An 18,415-nucleotide genomic window follows, 5' to 3' on the forward strand; every position below is an offset into this window, starting at 1 on the left:
CAAAGTAGTGGCTATAAAAGGGTGACATGAGGGATCCTTGTATTGATGGAAATGTTCTGTAGCTTGACTGCATCAAAGCCAATATCCTGATTGTAAGATTGTACTCTGGTTTTGCAACATGTTGCCATTGGGGGAAACTAGGTGAAGGGTATACAAAATCTCTCTGTAGTATTTCTTGCAACTTCACGTATGTGAGTCTACAATTTTCTTTCTTTCTTTTTTCTTTCTTTCTTTCTTTGTTTCTTTCTTTCTTTCTTTCTCTTTCTTTCTTTCTCTTTCTTTCTTTCTCTCTCTCCTTTCTTTCTTTTTTTTTCTTTCTTTCTCTCTCTCTCTCCTTCCTTCCTTCTCTCTCTTTCCCTTTCTTTCTTTCTTTTTCTTTCTCTCTTTCTTTTTTTTTTTTTGGATGGAGTTTTGCTTTTGTTGCCCAGGCTGGAGTGCAATGGCACGATCTTGGCTCACTGCAATCTCCGCCTCCTGGGTTCAAGTGATTCTCCTGCCTCAGCCTCTGGAGTAGCTGAAATTACAGGCATGTGCCACCACACCTGGGTAATTTTGTATTTTTAGTAGAGATGGGGTTTCTCTATGTTGGTTAGGCTGGTCTGGAACTCCCGACCTCAGGTGATCTGCCCGCCTCGGCCCCAAAGTGCTAGGATTACAGGCATGAGCCAACACACCCGGCGGGGTCTACTATTTTCTAAGAATACAAACCTTAATTTAAAAAAGTCTTAGAGCATATAAAAATAAAGCAACATTACATTCTCATGCCTGATACAAATGAAGGCCGGGCACGATGGCTCATGCCTGTAATCCCAGCACTTTGGGAGGCTGAGGCGGGCGGATCAGTTGAGGTCAGGAGCTTGAGACCAGCCTGACCAACATGGTGAAACCCCGTCTCTACTAAAAAAATACAAAAAAAAATTAGCTGGATGTGGTTGCATGCTCCTATAGTCCCAGATACTCAGGAGGCTGAGGCAGGAGAATCGCTTGAGCCTGGGAGGCAGAGGTTGCAGTGAGCCGAGATTGCACCACTGCACTCCAGCCTGGGCGACAGAGCGAGACTCCATCTCAAAAAAAGAAAAAAGAAAGTATATTACACACATGAAAACAATTTCTGCTATAAATATTATCATATTGTATTATAATAGCAACAACCAAAAATTGAAGCAAAGTAACTAATTAGTTTCACAATCAGTAGATGCAAAAACCAAAGAAAATATTCTGAAAAGAATCTGAACACCAATAATGAAAGCAACAAAAACACAGAATTCTTTCTACCTATCACAGGTTCTTATGAGAATTATGGTTAAATTTTTAAAAATCAGAAAATAAAAATAATGTCAAAATGGCATTAATAAAAGGCAGCTCGATGGTAGCAAGGCCCCAGGGGAGCCATGCGCGCACAAACTAGACTGATGGTGTGGTTTTTTAAAGCCAACTTAAAACTGGCGATTACAAACACAAATAATTTGATTATAAGAAAATATGGAAACTTATAATGACAATTTACAATAATGACAAGTGAAAGCTCAGAGAAGCAACACGAAAAGCGTCCACCAGCTCAAATGCTTCCCTCCATCATCTTTCCTCTGACCCCCGGCCTTGGAATAGATCTTTCCCTCTCTTGAGCTCTTGGAGCACCTGGGGTCATCACACTGATCCCCACTTGCCTGGCTCAACAGTTATTCTGTTTGTTTGGCTGCTGAACTGGGCAGTGACCTTCTCAGGGTGTGCGTGTGTTGAGGGAGTATGTTTTTTCATCTGTGGAGCTCTCCAGGACACAGTGAGGGCCGGCATTAAGTGGGTGCTTACCGTGTGCAGGCTGGTGGAATTGAATACACGAAGGGAAGATGCTGGATCTCCCTGGTCCTAGGGGAACACATGATCAAGACCCACTGCCCAGGGCCCTGCTCATGATCAGATCTCTGCCTCTGCCTGGGCTTGGCCTCGGCGGGAAAAGGTGACAGCACCCAGGGCTTCTGTTGAAAGCTCCCATAGAGGGAGCAAAGAAATGGCTTCTGGTAGAGGAGGGTCCTTTGAGACCAGAAAAGGGACAAGAGCAAAGATAAAGAGAGCACCAAGTGCCCCAGGCACCTAACCTAGGCTTTACATTTAGAGGAATGGCAAACTCATGGCATCCCAGAAATCCTCAGGCTCGTCAGGAGGCAGCTGGAGTGGCCACAGCCCCCTTGCAGGCGATTGCCTCCACCTGTTCTGAACGCCCTTATGCCACACCCTCAAGCCCTGAGCAGGAAGGAGCAGCCATTGTGCATTTCAAGGCATGTCCTACATCTGTAGTTTGCAGAGGGCTCAACATATTCTAGGCAATATTGGGAAACGGACAAGCTGGGTGCTTGCCCTCTACCAGCAGCTAGGTAGGGCCAACTAGGCAATTTATTAGCTATTTGGCCTTGGGCAAATTGCTGAACATCTCTGCTTGGGAACAATAGCTGTATATAATCGCAGAGCAATTGAGAGGGTTAAATGACTAAATGTGTTGAAACAGTATAAGTGTTTGCCATTATCACTCTTCTAGGTCATAGCACAGACATGGCAACTTCTCAGCTGGAAATGCACCCCTGGAGTTCTGCCTGCCAGAGAGAGATGGCTGTAGAGACCTGTGTGCATCAGGTGGGGAGTCAAAGCAGCCTGATGACTCAAGGCAGTGACCTTTGATGCCTTGACGTCACCCGTATCTGCTTGGTGACCTTGGGTAGGTCATTGAACCCAGCTATGCCTCTATTCCTGCTTCCTCCTCCACTGGAGAAAGCAAGGCACGGTTCCATGACAGCTGACAGCACATTAATAGCCAGATTGTGTCCAATTTATTGGATCTATAAAATGCATTTGCTTCCAAAGCCCATGATCTCATCCTCAAGGCCAAAGTCTTCAGGGGAATCCCTCCCACCCAGGACTCCTGGCATTCCTCCCTCCTGGAGAATGTTTGCCTAACACTTATAAGAATGGAAGGTGCCGTCTACATAGTAGCAGGCACTGTGTCCCTTCAGGGAAAGGTCAAGGGAATACACTGTGCCCAGAGCTCTCCCTTAAGGTCAACAAAGCCCAGCAGAAGCAGGAAGAACAGGGAGGCTCTGTCTCTGGGGCCCAGGACTCTCTTCCCTGACTCCACCTTGGGATCACCTGCTTCCCAGGCACCACCTGCACTGGTGTGTCCTCCACCCACATTGACGCTGCCACCCCAGCTGTGAAGAAGGCAAGACAGGAGGGGAGGAGACATTTAGTGCTCCAGTGACTGTGGAGCACTAGCAAAGAGGAGGCCACAAGATGTTAGGGAAGGAGCAGAGGCCTGGAGCTCATGAAACCTCCTGGCCTTGGCTTGGGCGGACCTGGGCAGTCACACATCCTCTCTAAATGTCTGTTTCCTCATTTTTCCAAGGGAGGTGGGCTCAATGCCCAAGTTCCCATCAGGGCTGAAGTTGTTTGATTCTCATGGCACAGTTCTTGGTAAGAGTGTTAGGGTGTTGACCCCCACTGCAGCCCACCCCTCTGCTCCAGTGCTCACATCTTATGCCAGTAGCCTCCACCCATCTCCTAGAAGGGTCTCAAATAGCCCTTCCCTCACTGCTCTTTGCGATCTCTTCCAGAACCCTGGGGCCTCTTTGAAGACCTATGAATACTGATGGGTGATGGCATGAGCTTTGGAACCGACAGACCTGATTCAAATCCCAACTTTGCACCTACTGATTGGGTTACCTTGGGGAGTCACAGGTTCTTATCTGTAAAACAGTAAAAACCATGCCTTTTGAGGTGGTTATTTAAGTGGTGCATAGGAGGTGCTCAATAAATGGTCAATTGAATTATTAGGGAAGTCTGTTCTGCAACTATTTCCTGTATGCTTCATGACAATGGCTGGCACTTTGTTCCCTAATGGGGACACATGTCAGAAAAATGGTGGCTAGTCACACAGGCTTATACCCCTGTTCCATCACAGGTGAGATACAACCGTAAGATAAAATAATGATGGCTTATCATCCAGCACCAAAGGAATTTCCAAAACAGAAGTTCTCCAAGCACTTTGAGCATACCAGACCATTGCTTCTCACAGGAGGGTACACTGTTTGGCTGTTTCTAACAATGAAACACATTTCTAAGGCTTGTCACCAAGGAGCCCTCTTGGAGGAAAGGACCAGGAATCTCCCAGGGACCTTTATCACATTTCAAACCTGTGGCCCTCCCAGCATGGCTCGGGTGGCTCGGCACAGAGCTTCAGCCTGTTGGATGCTGCTCACGGATGTCAGATGGTGCGGGGCGAGCTGGGAGCCAGCCTGGGTTCCTGGCTGATTGTCTAGCTTTCTGCTAACTCATTATGGGACTTAGTGACTAAGCAAGCCACTCGTTCTCTCTGTGCCTCTGCAGCCCAGAATGGGAAGACGGCTTGCCACCTGCCTATCTCACTGGAGTGTAGTACAGTCAAGGGAGCTCATTTTAAAAGGGCTTTAATCTTGAGTGACAGGTGGCATATTGGAACCAAATAGTGGTTTTAGCCACATAATATTCTTCCCAGGAGTTAACTCTGCATGTTATTTTGCTGTAGATTCAAAATAACATTGCTCAGATATTTATATGTTTATAGCATATATTTATAAACATACGCCCAGATGTTTATAAACCTGAGTGTAAACATAGCCATCAGGAAAAAAGGTTCACCTAGCTGTTTCTTTCTTCATTCTGCTGGTTGATAAATTGGCCTCCCTGAGAAATTTTCCAAGCCCTCAATTCCAACTCAGTCCAGTAACCAATAGAACTGGTGGCATGACCCATCTATGTCAGGATGGAATTTCTAGGAGCTTCAGACTCCAAGTCAGTTGGAACCCCAAACATTTGGAGCTAAATCAAGTAGCACAGGTTTTCTTGTCTGCTGACGTCTGCTGACCCTGGTCCCCAGGGAGTTGAAACTGGGGGTGCAAAACACATCTGTGCTGTTAGAAGTCAGGAGGGCAGGTGGTGACCTGAAAAGGACACAGGGCAGGGAAAGAGGGATGTGGGGGAGGGGTTCTGTGGTCTGGAATGTTCTGTGTCATGATCTGGATGCTGATTACTTGGGCATGTGCAGTTCGCAAAACTTCATCTTTACAATATGTACAATTTTTTCGATTATATATACAGTGTTTTAATAAAAAAAAACCCACACAACAGGGCCATGCAGGATTTGGGGGGCATTCATGATGGAAACCCATTTCGAAGGCTGCTTCTTTGAGAGGCACTCTGACACTTACCGTTCAGATCCCTGCTTCAGGAAAAGTCCTGTCATAAACCTTGACCAACTGCCCACATTAATACCCTGCTCAATTTCCTTGTCAGCAGCTTTGTGGGTCCATGGGTTCCAGCAAAACTGTTGACATCAGCACATCAACACATCATAGCCACACTCTGCAGAGGCTTCTGGACGTGTTGTGCTCAGAGCGAATGCTGAAAATGCTGTGGGAAAGATTGGGCCTCTAAAGGCCCTCAGCCCCACAGTGACGTCATTTCCTCCAGCCAGCATGCACTCCCATTAGAGCCCTGTCCAGGTTCTGTGCTTACCTACCCAGGTGAGTCAATGAGCTCATCTGAGGTTTGAGGCGGTTGTCCTGGAAAGAGAAAAAACACTAAACAACAAACGCAAAGTAGTACCTGCGCCTCCCGCCCCCTAGGAGGCCTTCACCTTGAACTTCACATAGGAAAGGCCAGCTAATGCCAGTGCGTGACTTCAGACTGGGCACTCATGTGCTAAGATAAACATGGCCAAGCCCTTTAAACAAACATTGTGGAAATGTTAGGCCGAGCGGTCAGAAAATGGAACCAGGCAGAGGATGGGACACAGGGAGTGCCAGCTGGGGGCTAGAACCTTCTCCTCCTGCCATCAAGGAGCCGTGTGACTGGGGCAACTCACCTGCCCTCTCTGGGCCTTGAGTTCCTTAAACCAAAAGTAAGAAATTGGGTCAGAGTAATTTCTAAGTTCCCTGAAAAGAATGGAATGAAATCACCACGCCCATGCAGTCAGGGTTTGTACAGGTTGGTGGGCTGGGTTTGCATTGTCTTATTTTGTGCTGGACTGAAGGAGCAGAAGAGGAAGCTGACCACATGCCTCCGTTCTTGGTGCACAGTTGTCATCAGTCTGTGCAAAGCCCTTCCATGCCAAGTACTATTCTATTCTTCCCCTTTATCCCTAGTCTCATCTCCTCAGCAGGCACCTACCACAATGTATTTGATATCTGTTCTTAGATATGTGTGTTTACATATGTGAGGGGTGTGTATGTGTGTATGTATATCTATCTATAGATATATCCTTGTAAAATACGTAGCACAGTTTGGGGTATGTTTTAAATTTACATAAATGGCAGCATGTTGCAAATCTCATTCTGTTTCTTCACTCTGCACTCTGTTTTGACGATCCCTCCATGTTGCTTGTTAATCTTGTTAATTCTTACTGATGCATAGAATTTTTTTTTTGAGACAGAGTCTCGCTCTGTCACCCAGGCTGGAGTGCAGTGGGGTGATCTCGGCTCACTGCAAACTCCACCTCCCGGGTTCACGCCATTCTCCTGCCTCAGCCTCCCGAGTAGCTGGGATTACAGGTGCCAGCCACCATGCCTGGCTAATTTTTTTTTTATTTTTAGTAGAGACGGGGTTTCATCGTGTTAGCCAAGATGGTCTCGATCTCCTGACCATGTGATCCACCCGCCTCGGCCTCCCAAAGTGCTGGGATTACAGGCGTGAGCCACCACGCCCGGCCAGAATTCTTTTTTTCTCTTTTTGAGACAGAGTCTCGCTGTGTTTCTCAGGCTGGAGTGCAGCGGCGAAATCTCGGCTCACTGCAAACTCCGCCTCCTGGGTTCAAGTGATTCTTGTGCCTCAGCCTCCTGAGTAGCTGAGATTACAGGTGTGTGCCACCATGCCTGGATAATTTTTATATTTTTAGTAGAGGCGGGGGTTTCAGCTTGTTGGCCAGACTGGTCTTGAACTCTTGACCTCAGGTGATCCGCCCGCCTCGGCCTCCCAAAGTGTTAGGATTACAGGCGTGAGCCACCACACCCGGCCTGATGCATATAATTCTTTGGTATGGGGTCACCACATTGTTTTTATCCATTTCTCTCACGCTGGACACCTATGTTATTTATATACCATGTACCACACATAGCGCCACTGTGAACATTTCCACATCATCCCCTTAAGGACCTCAAAGAGAGTTTCTTGGGAGCTGCTGCCTCATAAGGCAGAGGTATATGCAGTGTCCTGACTAGATGGCTCTAGGGGTCAGGGCAGAGGAGATGGCGGCACAGTGCTGGGGAGGGATAGGCTGGAGAGGGGCCTGCTGAACACAAGCCATTGTCTGGCTGAGTTGTTCGGTGCTGGTCCAGATTCTCTCCTCTTGGGAAGGCAGTTTTTTCACTGGGTCCTATTTTAAGAGCTGTGCATCCCGTTACTTCATAGCCCACATCATGGTTTGAGTTAAAGGTGAATTGATTTACTATTTGACTGTCTGTCTCTCCTCCTAGACCATGAGTTCTCTGAGGGCAAGCACGGTGGCTTTCTCACCCGCAGTTGTATTATGCCCCGTGCCTGAAACAGAGCTAACACAGTACATGCCCAGCAAACAGCCAGTGGATTTATAAATCAGTGAGTGAGCCTGAGCTGTGACAAATACAAATGAAGCCTCTAGGGACTAGGGAGGGAAGAGCAGTGTCCAGGCCACAAAACTTAAGGAGCCCTCACTCTCTGGTGCCCATCTGCATAGGCAAGACCTGGGAATGAGGGTCTCCCTTGTCTCATCCCAGACACAGCTCTGAGCCTCAGACACAACTTTCACCTGCTTTTGTTTTTGTTTTCGTTTTTGTTTTTTTTTGAGACGGAGTCTCACTCTATCACCCAGGCTAGATTGCAATGGTGCAATCTTGGCTCACTGCAACCTCCTCCTCCCAGGTTCAAGTGATTCTCCTGCCTCAGCCTCCCAAGTAGCCGAGATTACAGGTGCCTGCCACCATGCCTAGCTAATTTTTGTATTTTCAGTAGAGATGGGGTTTCATCATGTTGGCCAGGCTGGTCTCAAACTCCTGACCTCAGGTGATCTGCCAGCCTCAGCCTCCCAAAGTGCTAGGATTACAGGCGTGAGCCACCGCGCCCGACTTAGGAAAGCTTTTAATCACAAGTTTAGCATCTAACCAGGTGCCTTCCTCTTCCCTCTCTCTTCTTCCCTCTCTCTTTCATTGAGCATCAATTATGTGATAACCCTGTGCTAGCATGTGGGCTTCTGAAACTCTCAAGAATCACTGTTCAGTGGGGGAGGGGGTTGTGAAAATAAGTCATTGCAATGCATAAAGAAGAGTTGTTTTTTTTTTTAATGACAATGTCGTCACCTGGGACACTGGAGGCAGAGAAGAAGCTCTGGCTAATTCTGGCAGCATTGAGGAGGGGACTCTTGGGGCTGAATTCTGTCAAGAGGGTGGCGGTGAAGAGCCATCTGAGCCAGGGCCACCATGTGGAGGTCTGAGTGAGGACAGCACAGTGCCTTCAGGTGGCGCGAGGGTCCTGAGTTTCTGGAGCGGGAGGCTGAGGCCCGGAGGCTGGGTTGTGATGGGCTGGGGCACACGGAGGTGAGGCTGCAGGGGGAAGGGAGGGAGGCAGAGCATATGCTGGGGGCAATAATTCATCAAAGAACAGAGGCGGCAAGAACAAATTTGCACTTGAGAAGATCCTCTGGAGGTGTCTGGTGAGGAAAGACTCTGAGGGCAGGCAGGGATTGTGAGGCTATGACCTTGGTAGAGGTGACAGAAGCTGAGGCTCTGTCCCTGGCAGCTGTGGTGAAGGGAGATGGGCAGGAGGAGCAGAGGGAGGAGGCGTGGCCCTGGGCGCCTGGGGCCATCTGTGTGGAGATGAAGTGGGCAGCCTTGGAAGCCCAGGGTCACCGCTTCACACACATTCATGGAAAGCTGTAGAAATGTGTAGCCCTGGGTGTACAGAGAACTGAGGATCTGCAGTCCCAGTGGATAGGGTGTCACTGGAGCAAAGAGTGAGAGAGCCCTTCTGAGCCAGAGAAGTGCCTCCCCTTGGAATAGGGGTCCCCAGTCTTGTAAAGCAAGCAACCATCAGCAAAGTTGTTTTCCAGAAAGGAGAAAAGGCCACTGGGCCGACTGTCAGCCTTGCCTGAAAGATGAAAGACATGTCCTGCCCACTCAGACCCTGGGAAAGGTTATCCAGGTTGCATGGCTGTCCCCATCCTCAGGACAGAGGGAACATGGCCCAGCCAGGGGGCAGGCGCAGCTGTCTGGCAGAGCACTTCCACGGGACATCCACACACTGGGAGGATGGCTTCGCTTTGTTCTTGTGCTCACCGACCATGACAGGGGAGCCTCTTCTTTCCCCTCTCCTGAAATGGAAACCTAAATGCAGCCTCTGAAATTAGTAGGGCCATCTTGACTACACCATACTGAGGAAGCCGCATTACCTGAGGGAGAAATAATTATCTTTCTGCTTACTTCAATGTTGACTTTGCTGAAGAGAAATTTTCTTCTCCTCTCCACCCATTCACCAAACTGGACTTTCAGGCTCTGCTGCTCTCTGGGAAAGTGTTCGGGGGTTACCAGTGCCTCAGGTCTCTCTTCTCCTCCTCCCACAGCCCGCCCCACCCCCCGCCCCGAAACAGCTCGGTTTGTTTGTTTGTTTGTTTCCTCTGAATCCCTCTTTTTTCCCCTGACCTCAGATCCATGGCCAGGTGGCCAAGTTGAAGGCAGGTGCAGCCTCAGCAGTCCTCCTTCCCCTAGGCAGTGCTGCCAGGCTCTCTCCGAGGGCCCTGGAATCTGTCCTCAGCACAGCCCCGTCTGAACAGGAAAACCCCAGGCTACAGCCAGCTTCCTGGCAGAAGTGAGCTCCCTGTGCTTAGAAATGATGCCAAAAATTGGCCTCTAAGGCCGTTTCAACGCTGGCCACACTTGCTTTCCTCCTGGGCCCCTCTGGCAGCTCCGTGCCCTTCCTGAAGGAGGGCCACGCTCTCTACCCTCCTGTGGGAACAGGAGTTGGGGGGATTTTTCAGCCCATCTTGGTTAGAGTGACATGTAGCTGTGGACCTCTGGTTAGGGACATGTCAAAACCGCCGGGAAGCTTACATTTTTTAAATAAAAATAGAACAAATTCAGTCAGTGTTTCCAGAAAGTTCGCCCTGTGGCACTGGTGACCTCCCTTCCTTCCTGGACTCCTTCAGCCCTTCCTTCCATCCTCCCTCACTTCCTACCCTACCTGTGCTGCAGGAAGACCCCTAGGAGGCTCAGTGGGGTACGAATCCTAGCGAAAGCTGCCCAGGAGGATTCGGATACAGCACAAAGCTTGGGAAGCTCCACCTTATCACATGTTGCTGGTGCGCTGCCTGCTGTGGCAGGAGGCCGTGCCATTTAGATGAGAAATCTGGGCCTGAGTCTCTAGAGAGAAAAGTCCTGGGAAAGTGGGTAGAAAAAAGAAGGTGGTTGTCTGGGGCTGGTGGGGCAATTTGTGTCCATGGAACCCAGTGAACTATTTGTCCCTTTGGTCAGTAAAACATTTGAACTCATTCCTCCAGGGTCTAAAAGTTTGAAGACTAGACTTTCTTCTGCATCTTTGAATTAGACCATTTTGCTATGATTTAAGCCAGAGTTTTGAATTCCTGGGTCTACCTACAGCCCAGGTAAAATAGGAAGACAGAGAATATAGAGGGAGTGAGAGAGGATGTGGGGACAGCGGTTATTTTGGATTCTCAAATATTATTTATTTTGTGAGATGGGGTCTTGCTCTGTTGCCCAGGCTGGAGTGCAGTGGCTTGATCATGGCTCACTGCAGCCTCAACCTCCCTGGGCTCAGGTGATCCTCCCACCTCAGCCTCCCCAGTAGCTGGGACTACTGGTGCACACCACCATGCCCGGCTAATTTTCATATTTTTTGTAGAGATAAGGTTTCGTCATGTTGCCCAGGCTGGTCCTGAACTCCTTAGCTCAAGCAATTCACCCGCCTCAGCCTCCCACAGTGGTGGGTTTACAGATGTGAGCCACCGTGCCCTGTAAGAATTTATTTTAAAAAAATTGTTTATAGTGGTTTTTATTTCAAACATTTATGCTATAAAAAAGTGCAGTGTACAAAGTAAGAGCCACCCTCCCTGAATATCACAGCACCAAACCAAGTCCTCCCCTCAGCGTACCCACTCTTAAGCGGTAGATCCCTGAGGCCCTTTCCTCTGCACCGATGCTCGGACTCTCCGTGTATGCCATTTTGCCGTGGGGTCACGCTGCACGTGTTGTTCTGCCACTGCCTTTGGTTTCTCGACACTGCCTCGTGGGCACGCAGGAAGAACTTGCAGCTGGTGACAAGCTCTCCAGCAGGTGAGTAATCCAGCAGCTCTTTCTGCCTCTAGGTGGGTGAGGTAACCTCTCTGGGTGCCAAAGGCAGGAGTGAAGAGAGTGATTCACAGAGCTGTTCTCCTTATTTGTCCAACTGGGACCAGCCTGGTTCACTGAAGTAAGAGCCCAGGAAGGATGAGCGTTTTTATTTACCTGAGTGAGTATCCGGTTTAGTGTTTCTTCTTAAACACTGAGTTCACAGGGCTCCTAAAGCAGACCGGAGTCGCAGAAAGGGCACTGGACAGAGTCAGTCCACAAGTATCTGCTGAGGTCCTACTATGTGTCAGACACTGCTCAGGCACAGGGTTGTGCTGAAGACGAGAGCAACAACGTCCCAAAGCTCTGTCACTTTGGTGGATGTGTCATGCTGGTGGGGGAAAGACAGAGAAGAGTCAGGTAAACGTATAAGTACCTTTAGACACTGGTCACTGCTTACAGAAAATACAGTCGGGTGAGCTGATGGTCCCTTGAAGGGGAGACAGAATCAGCAGACTTGGGGTCCAGCTTCCGTCCAGCAAGAACTGCGTGACATGGAACACGACACTCCCCTCTCCTGGATTTCACTTTCCTCTGCTGCACAAAGACAGTGCTTGACCCAGTCACCTGGTGCCACCTTCTAGCCATAGAAAGAGCACACAGGAGGTGCAGACACAATGTTCTGTGACTATTTCTTCCTAGAGTTCCTGTTCTATGGTTGCAGCCTCTAGGAAGGGAGATATTGATTAAAAATCCTTCAACAAATGGCAAAAGCTCTAGAGAACACAGAACAGCAGGGAGAGGAACCCAGCCTTGAGATCAATATATTTTATACAAATTCAAAGCAACTTTGTGCTCTCTGGGCCTTTGCTGGAAGCCCAAGTGAGAGGAAAGTCAGGTGATTCTCCAGGTTTGGGAAGCTAGGCTCCCACGGCCAGAAACTGCAGGGCAAGGCAGAGGCCAGAGACCTGGGGAGGAAGGTGGAGGGAGGCGGCGCTGGAGGAGAGGATGGCGGGAGCTTCCTAGGCCCTTGGGAACCAGGGTCTGCTGCAACGCCCGTCAGCTGAAGAGGCTCCCCTTCCACGTGTGACCTCCCAGCTCCATCACATTAATCCCTCATGGCATGGCCCCGCCACAAACAGGGCCAGCAGATCTCGTTTGCTGAACACTCCCAGGACCAACCTGAAAGGGGACCTGAGTTCAGGTGCCACCAAGAAAATCCTGCTTTGCAAAGAGGACCAGTTTAGCCCTGGAGAACCAGAGGTGGGAGGAAGGAGTGGAGAGGATCTCCGCCTTCCCCTCCCTCAAAGGAAAGTGACTCATACAATTTCTCTCTTTTTTTAAATTCACAGGTTCACATGCCATTTAGAAAGTGGGTTCAGTGCCTGGGGACTTGACCCTGAGCATTATGGACTCCAACAGCTATAGGATTGTGAAGTTTAATCAATGATGAGATTTTTCCACCTCAGCCTGACAGGAATGACACTCAGCTGAGAAGATGGCAGTGGTGCTTTTCTTTTAGGGGAAGAAAGGAGGGCCCCCGGAAACCGTCTGTCCTATCTGATTCATGCTCATTCATATAATGCAGCAGGCTTAGGAGCTGCAAATAACATACTAGTGCAAGAAGGCAAGCCAGTCAGGCAGTCTCATATATCACTGCTCCATCTGTCACACTGACACAAGGATTCAAGCTACTGAAGCCCGTGGCTCTTCACAGGGAGTTGAGATGGCAAGAAGCAGAGGCAACTTGGGGGAGATGCCCATTTTAGGGTTTTGACGAAAGCAGAGTGAAATAATGCTCAGTACAATAGTCAGACACAGTAAGACTGAGTGCCGACCATGTGACAGGCACTGTGACAGGCTCAAGGCATCAAATATCAGATCAAATAAGAGGCTGGCATGGGTGGACCTCAAGGACACATTTACCTGGGAAGACCCTTGGCAGGTGCTCAGTGCCGAGTACAAAGTGCAATAAATGCAACTTAAAGGCCTGACGTTCCGAGACCTAGGATGACCCAGGAGTCCAATGGGAAAGTCTGAAGGGCAGCCACAAGCCAGCAAGGGACCGCTTCCATTTTCTCCTCTCCATAGCCTAAGGAAACACTCCCTTGAAATCGTAGAAAGGACTAAAGATTTCTCCATTTTACAACCAACAGACATTAAGCAATATGAAAGAAATACTTCCCTGGACTTAAAGTAAGGACTAGAGATGTGCTCATTTTGTACCTAAAATAGATTGAGATTCTTGGGAAACTTTGGCCTGAGATCCTGAACCATCTGGCCATGCCCTAAGCCTTTGCCTTTGCTGGCAGCAAATACATTCCAAGCTCCTCAAAAAATTTGTCACTCAAGCGTTGATACATTTACAGGGAGAGTGAGAAAAAATATTACTGAGTTTGGGAGACTAAGGCCTGAACTCTGACTTTGAAAGGCTCACTAGGATTTCTTATGGGCCTTGGGGCGTGGTTTATTTTCAAAGGCTACCACTTCAAGCTGCACGCAGAGAGAAGCTCAGGTCGCACAGCACCAAGTTTCTGAGAAGGTTACTAACAGCCGTTCTTGAAATACACCACCTTCCCTGCCTCTTCCCTCCTTGGGAGGAGCTGTATAAAATGAGGAGCTGTGGCCCTAGGGGAGCTGGAGAATGTTCCTGAGAGATTATAGATCTGGAGGTTTGCCTGCATTTGCAGAAGCTCAAGTCCATCTCTTTCCCATCCTTCTGTTTGGAAGAGCCACGCCCTTCCGCGCGGTCAACAGGGTGATGGGGGTGGGTGATGCGTCAGAACAACTTGGAGAGATTTTAAAAAACAGATTTGCCACCTCCACCACCTCTTCTAGTTCTCTGGGGATGGGGGGATGGGGGAGAGCAGGATATTTGGAGAAGTGTTCCTGGGAGGCCTCATTGACTGGCCTGATGGCTTGCCACCAACCCTGACCCCACAAACTTTTTGTTAGTTCTTATGTTTCAGAGAATGGGCTCTGGAGTTTGCAAGATGTAGATTTGAATCTCAGATCCACCACTTGCTTTTTGCTCATTTTCTCACCTTCCCAGGAGGGTCGGGACGATCATGAGATAATGTCATATGTCCAGTAGGTAAAGCCCCCAGTACAAGCCGTCCTCTTCTTTCCCTCAGGCACGTGGGCCAGGACAACAAAGAGAACTGTCTGCTGGCAAAGGCAGCTGTGGTGGAGTCTGCTAGGATGGCCGCCCCCAGGAGCTCTCTCTGCCATGGCCAGAGAGCACTGGGGCAGTCCCAGAAGGCAAAACCAGTGAGAGGGGCTAGGACCCCATGGCTGCCTAGGGGATCCCTCAGGAAAAACCAAAGCTGGAGTGGCCCTGAGGAAGCTCTGGAGTGACCGAGGACCCAGTGATTTTGGGGACATGGGGCTTTCCATGCTCAAGACAGGACAGTCTGGGGCAAACCCCACATATCAGCCACTCCAGCAGCTTTTGTCTTCTTGGGGGTAGCTGGGGGATGCTGCTTAAGGACGGTCACTCCTAGAACAGCGTCTAGGATGAAGAAGTATGGCTCACAAGGACATTTAAAACAACAAACCTGATCTCACTGCCACCAGGGCCACAGAACCCCACATGGGTGGATGGGGCAGGCTGAGGCCGCTCAGTGGGGTGCTGGGAAGCTGGGAGGCAGGTCAGGGTCCTGCTATGGGGGACTTCTTTTCTTTCTGTTTCCTCCTTTTTTCATTCAAATCTCCACCTTCGAGGGAGGGGGCCTTGGACAGCTGTACCCTCATGAAAGTAAAGAGTAGCTCTTTCTGGTCCCCCACCAGGAAGCAGAGGATTAGGGGACCCCACACAGCTTCCTTTGGGGGCCGGTGGGAACAGCCAGCACTCTTTTGGGCTGAGTCACATAGAGGTCCCGTGCGTCCTCCCCTTTTCCTGCCTGAGCCATGATTTGCCCGTGGCCGATGTGTGGCCTGTGGAATTGGCACTGGGCAAGCCTGCAGCTGGGTCCCAAGGCTCCTGCTCTAGGTAGGCATCTGCTGTCTTGCCTGGCTTTCCTGCTTGTTCTCTTCTCCCTGGCCTCTTCAACCCCTGATAAATAAGTCCGTTTCTCCTCCACTCTTTACCCCACTTTCATTTCTTTCTCTTCCATCACTGTGTTCTGAGGAATAAAGGAAGGCCTAGGCAGCTCCCTGGCCCCATGCCTTCTCCCTGCCCAAGAAGTTCTTAAATGTTTAAGGGAAAAATGGTTTTTCACAAAGGAAATGTTCACTCCTCCACTGGACTGTGAGTTTCACGAGGTCAGGGACTGTGTTTTCCCTACCCCTTGCTGTCTCCCAGTATTGGGCATGTAAACATGTGTTCATGGATTATACAAATAAAAAAGAAGACTGCTTTTAACAAGGGTGGCCTCTGAGGACAAGTGACATAGAGAGAGAAGGAGAAGATGTTAAAACTTTTTATTTATTTACAATTTCCTTCTCTTAAAAGTGTTGACTTTGCTCAGGCCTTCTGGCCAAGTGGAATGTAGCCTGAGGTCATTGTCTGGGTCTTCTCAAGAGACGATGTTGCAGGAGGGGCTGCTTCACCTCTAGTTCCCATGGGAGCTCCATTTATACAGGGAGAGAAATCAGGGAAATGAGAAGCAAGGAAGTGGGAGGAAGGTGCACATTTAGATGAATTTTCTCTATCACTCCATCTAGCCAGCATGTGAGCTTTGTCTGTCCTGGTTCAGAAAAGCTAATTTCTCTCCAGAATCCAGAGGAGGGAGGGAAGGAGCTAATTTTATTGAGCATCCACTGTGTGCCATGCACATCACATAATTTATATCACTGATTCATAAGAATCTAGTTTGATTATGATCTTTATTAAACAGATGAAGTTCAATAATTCGCCTAAAGTCATGCCCATGAGAGGTAAACCCGGGATTTAAACTGACCTTCCTACGCTTAAGCCTGTCACCCTCCTTCCATTATGGTATGCTACCTGTGGTTACAAATATAAAGAAAAAAGCAGTTGCCAGAGTAGAAGAGGGTAAGGGGGAAGCATCCTCTAAAAGTTGGATGAGCCTCACAGGCATTTGAAAAATGCTGGACGTAAGTGGGTACTTACTGTAGGATCCTATTTATATGATGCTCAAGAACAGGCAAAACTAACCTAGGGTGCCGGAAATCAGAACAGTGTTTGTCTCTATGGGTGGGGATTGATTGAAAAAGGACAGGAGAGAGCTTCACTGGGATAATGGAATTCTCCCATATTTTATTTGGGTGATGGCAGGAATAGTGTTTGTAGGAACATACTCTGGGAAATTGCTCAGGTTTTTCTTATGTTCTGATCTAGGTTCATCAAACCAGGCCAGGCACAGTGGCTCACACCTGTAATCCCAGCTCTTTGGGAGGCTGAGGTGGGAGGATCACTTGAGGTCAGGAGTTTGAGGCCAGCATGGGCAACATAGTGAGGCCCCATCTCTACAAAAAGTATGAAGAACTTAGCCCAGTGTGGTGTTATGTGTCTGTAGTTGCAGCTACTTTTGAGGTCGAGGCTGGAGGATCACTTGAGATGCAGGAGTTCAGGTTGCAGTGAGCTATGATCATACCACTGCACTCTAGCCTGGGTGACAGAGCAAGACTCTGTCTCAAAAACAAACGAACAAAAGTTAGAATCATGTTTGTAAATATTAAGGACTTGCATTCAGCTTTGGGCTCAAGGCCAGCTTGTAAAATTAGAGTGGCTCCCACTGTACATTTTGAACCCAGCTATCCCTCCTGTGGCTAAATCGATATTCCATGATGGAGTCATCAGCTGTCTATTGATTTAAACTCTTCAAACTTATTTATAATATCATCAACCTGTATTCTATCCTGGGCTAATGAATTCTTTTTCACCTGTTTAAAAAGTAGTACTCGCTTTTACCTGTCCTATAGCTACTTTCTCCAAGTCTCAAGGAAATACTTGTTAGCTCAAGTATTCCAAAATGTTTTCCTCATCTGAGATGTGCGTGGTGTCTTACATTTGAAGCATATTTTCTCTTCAACCTCCACCTTCCAGAACTGAGGTTCTCTCCTTCTTGTCTGGCCTAGTTGGTTCTCTGGGCTCATCTAAATGCCACCCCCTAGTCCCCTTCAATGTGGCTCTTTGTGCCAATAATATCTCAGGACAGCCTCCCTACTGTGGTATTTAAGTGAACCTCTGGGTAATAAGATGCTCATGTCAAATTCAGTGATTTGTTGGAGGGCCAGCTGGGCATCCACGTTTAATAAAAAGCCTTCTATTCCTCCTCTGTTCCTTGAGATAATCAGAAGAGAGAGCTCCAACAGGGCCATTCTTCCCCAAGAAAGCCTTGAGCACTTCCCCCAGAGTGCGTGGGGAGGAGGAGGAAGGCCACACCCAGGTACTTATGTCAGCGGGAGCCAATGAGGCTCTTAGCTACATCAGCCCCAGAGAGTGGTGCCAAATTCATGCTCCAGACAAAAGAGGTCAAATTCATGCTCCAGACAAAAGACGAATTCCTACCTGTCTCAGAGCTCTACTTCCCCTTGAATATTGGAAACTGTGATGGTGCAGGGGCTGCTGAATATTGAGAGAAAAGTGATCTTTCTTCTGCTCAATCTGGAGCAGGTCCTATGATGGACAGCCTCCTCCCAACACCCATGGAGAGAACAAGCCAGTGTGGAGTGATTCTGTTTCTCCTCTGGGCAGGGACCTGGACTGCCCATCATTGAGCCCTTGGAGTCACCGCTCACCTCAGCCGGCCCTCATTCTGCCCCGTCAGGGCTGAGACCCAGCGCTTCATGGGCAGTACTTCCATGGGCATCCCAGGGGGGTGGCTGACTTTCCAGTGACACCTGAGTTTGGGGAAGGTTCAGAGGGACAAGCTGGTCTTTCTAGCCTGGGAGTGTGTGTTCTGGTTCCTCCTGAGCTATATCATTAATCTCTGTCCAATTCCATCAAGGCTAAATTAAACGTGGGAATTCCTCATGTTACGGGTTGAGTTGTGTCCCCCTCCTCCCTATGTTGAAATCTTTATCCCAGTACTTCAGAATGTGACCTTATTTGGAAATAGGGTCACTGCAGATGCAATTAGTTAAGGTCATTCTGGAACAAGGTGGGCCCCTGATCC

The sequence above is a fragment of the Pongo abelii genome, chromosome 3 (genome assembly GCF_028885655.2).
Source record: "Pongo abelii isolate AG06213 chromosome 3, NHGRI_mPonAbe1-v2.0_pri, whole genome shotgun sequence".
NCBI lineage: Eukaryota > Metazoa > Chordata > Mammalia > Primates > Hominidae > Pongo > Pongo abelii.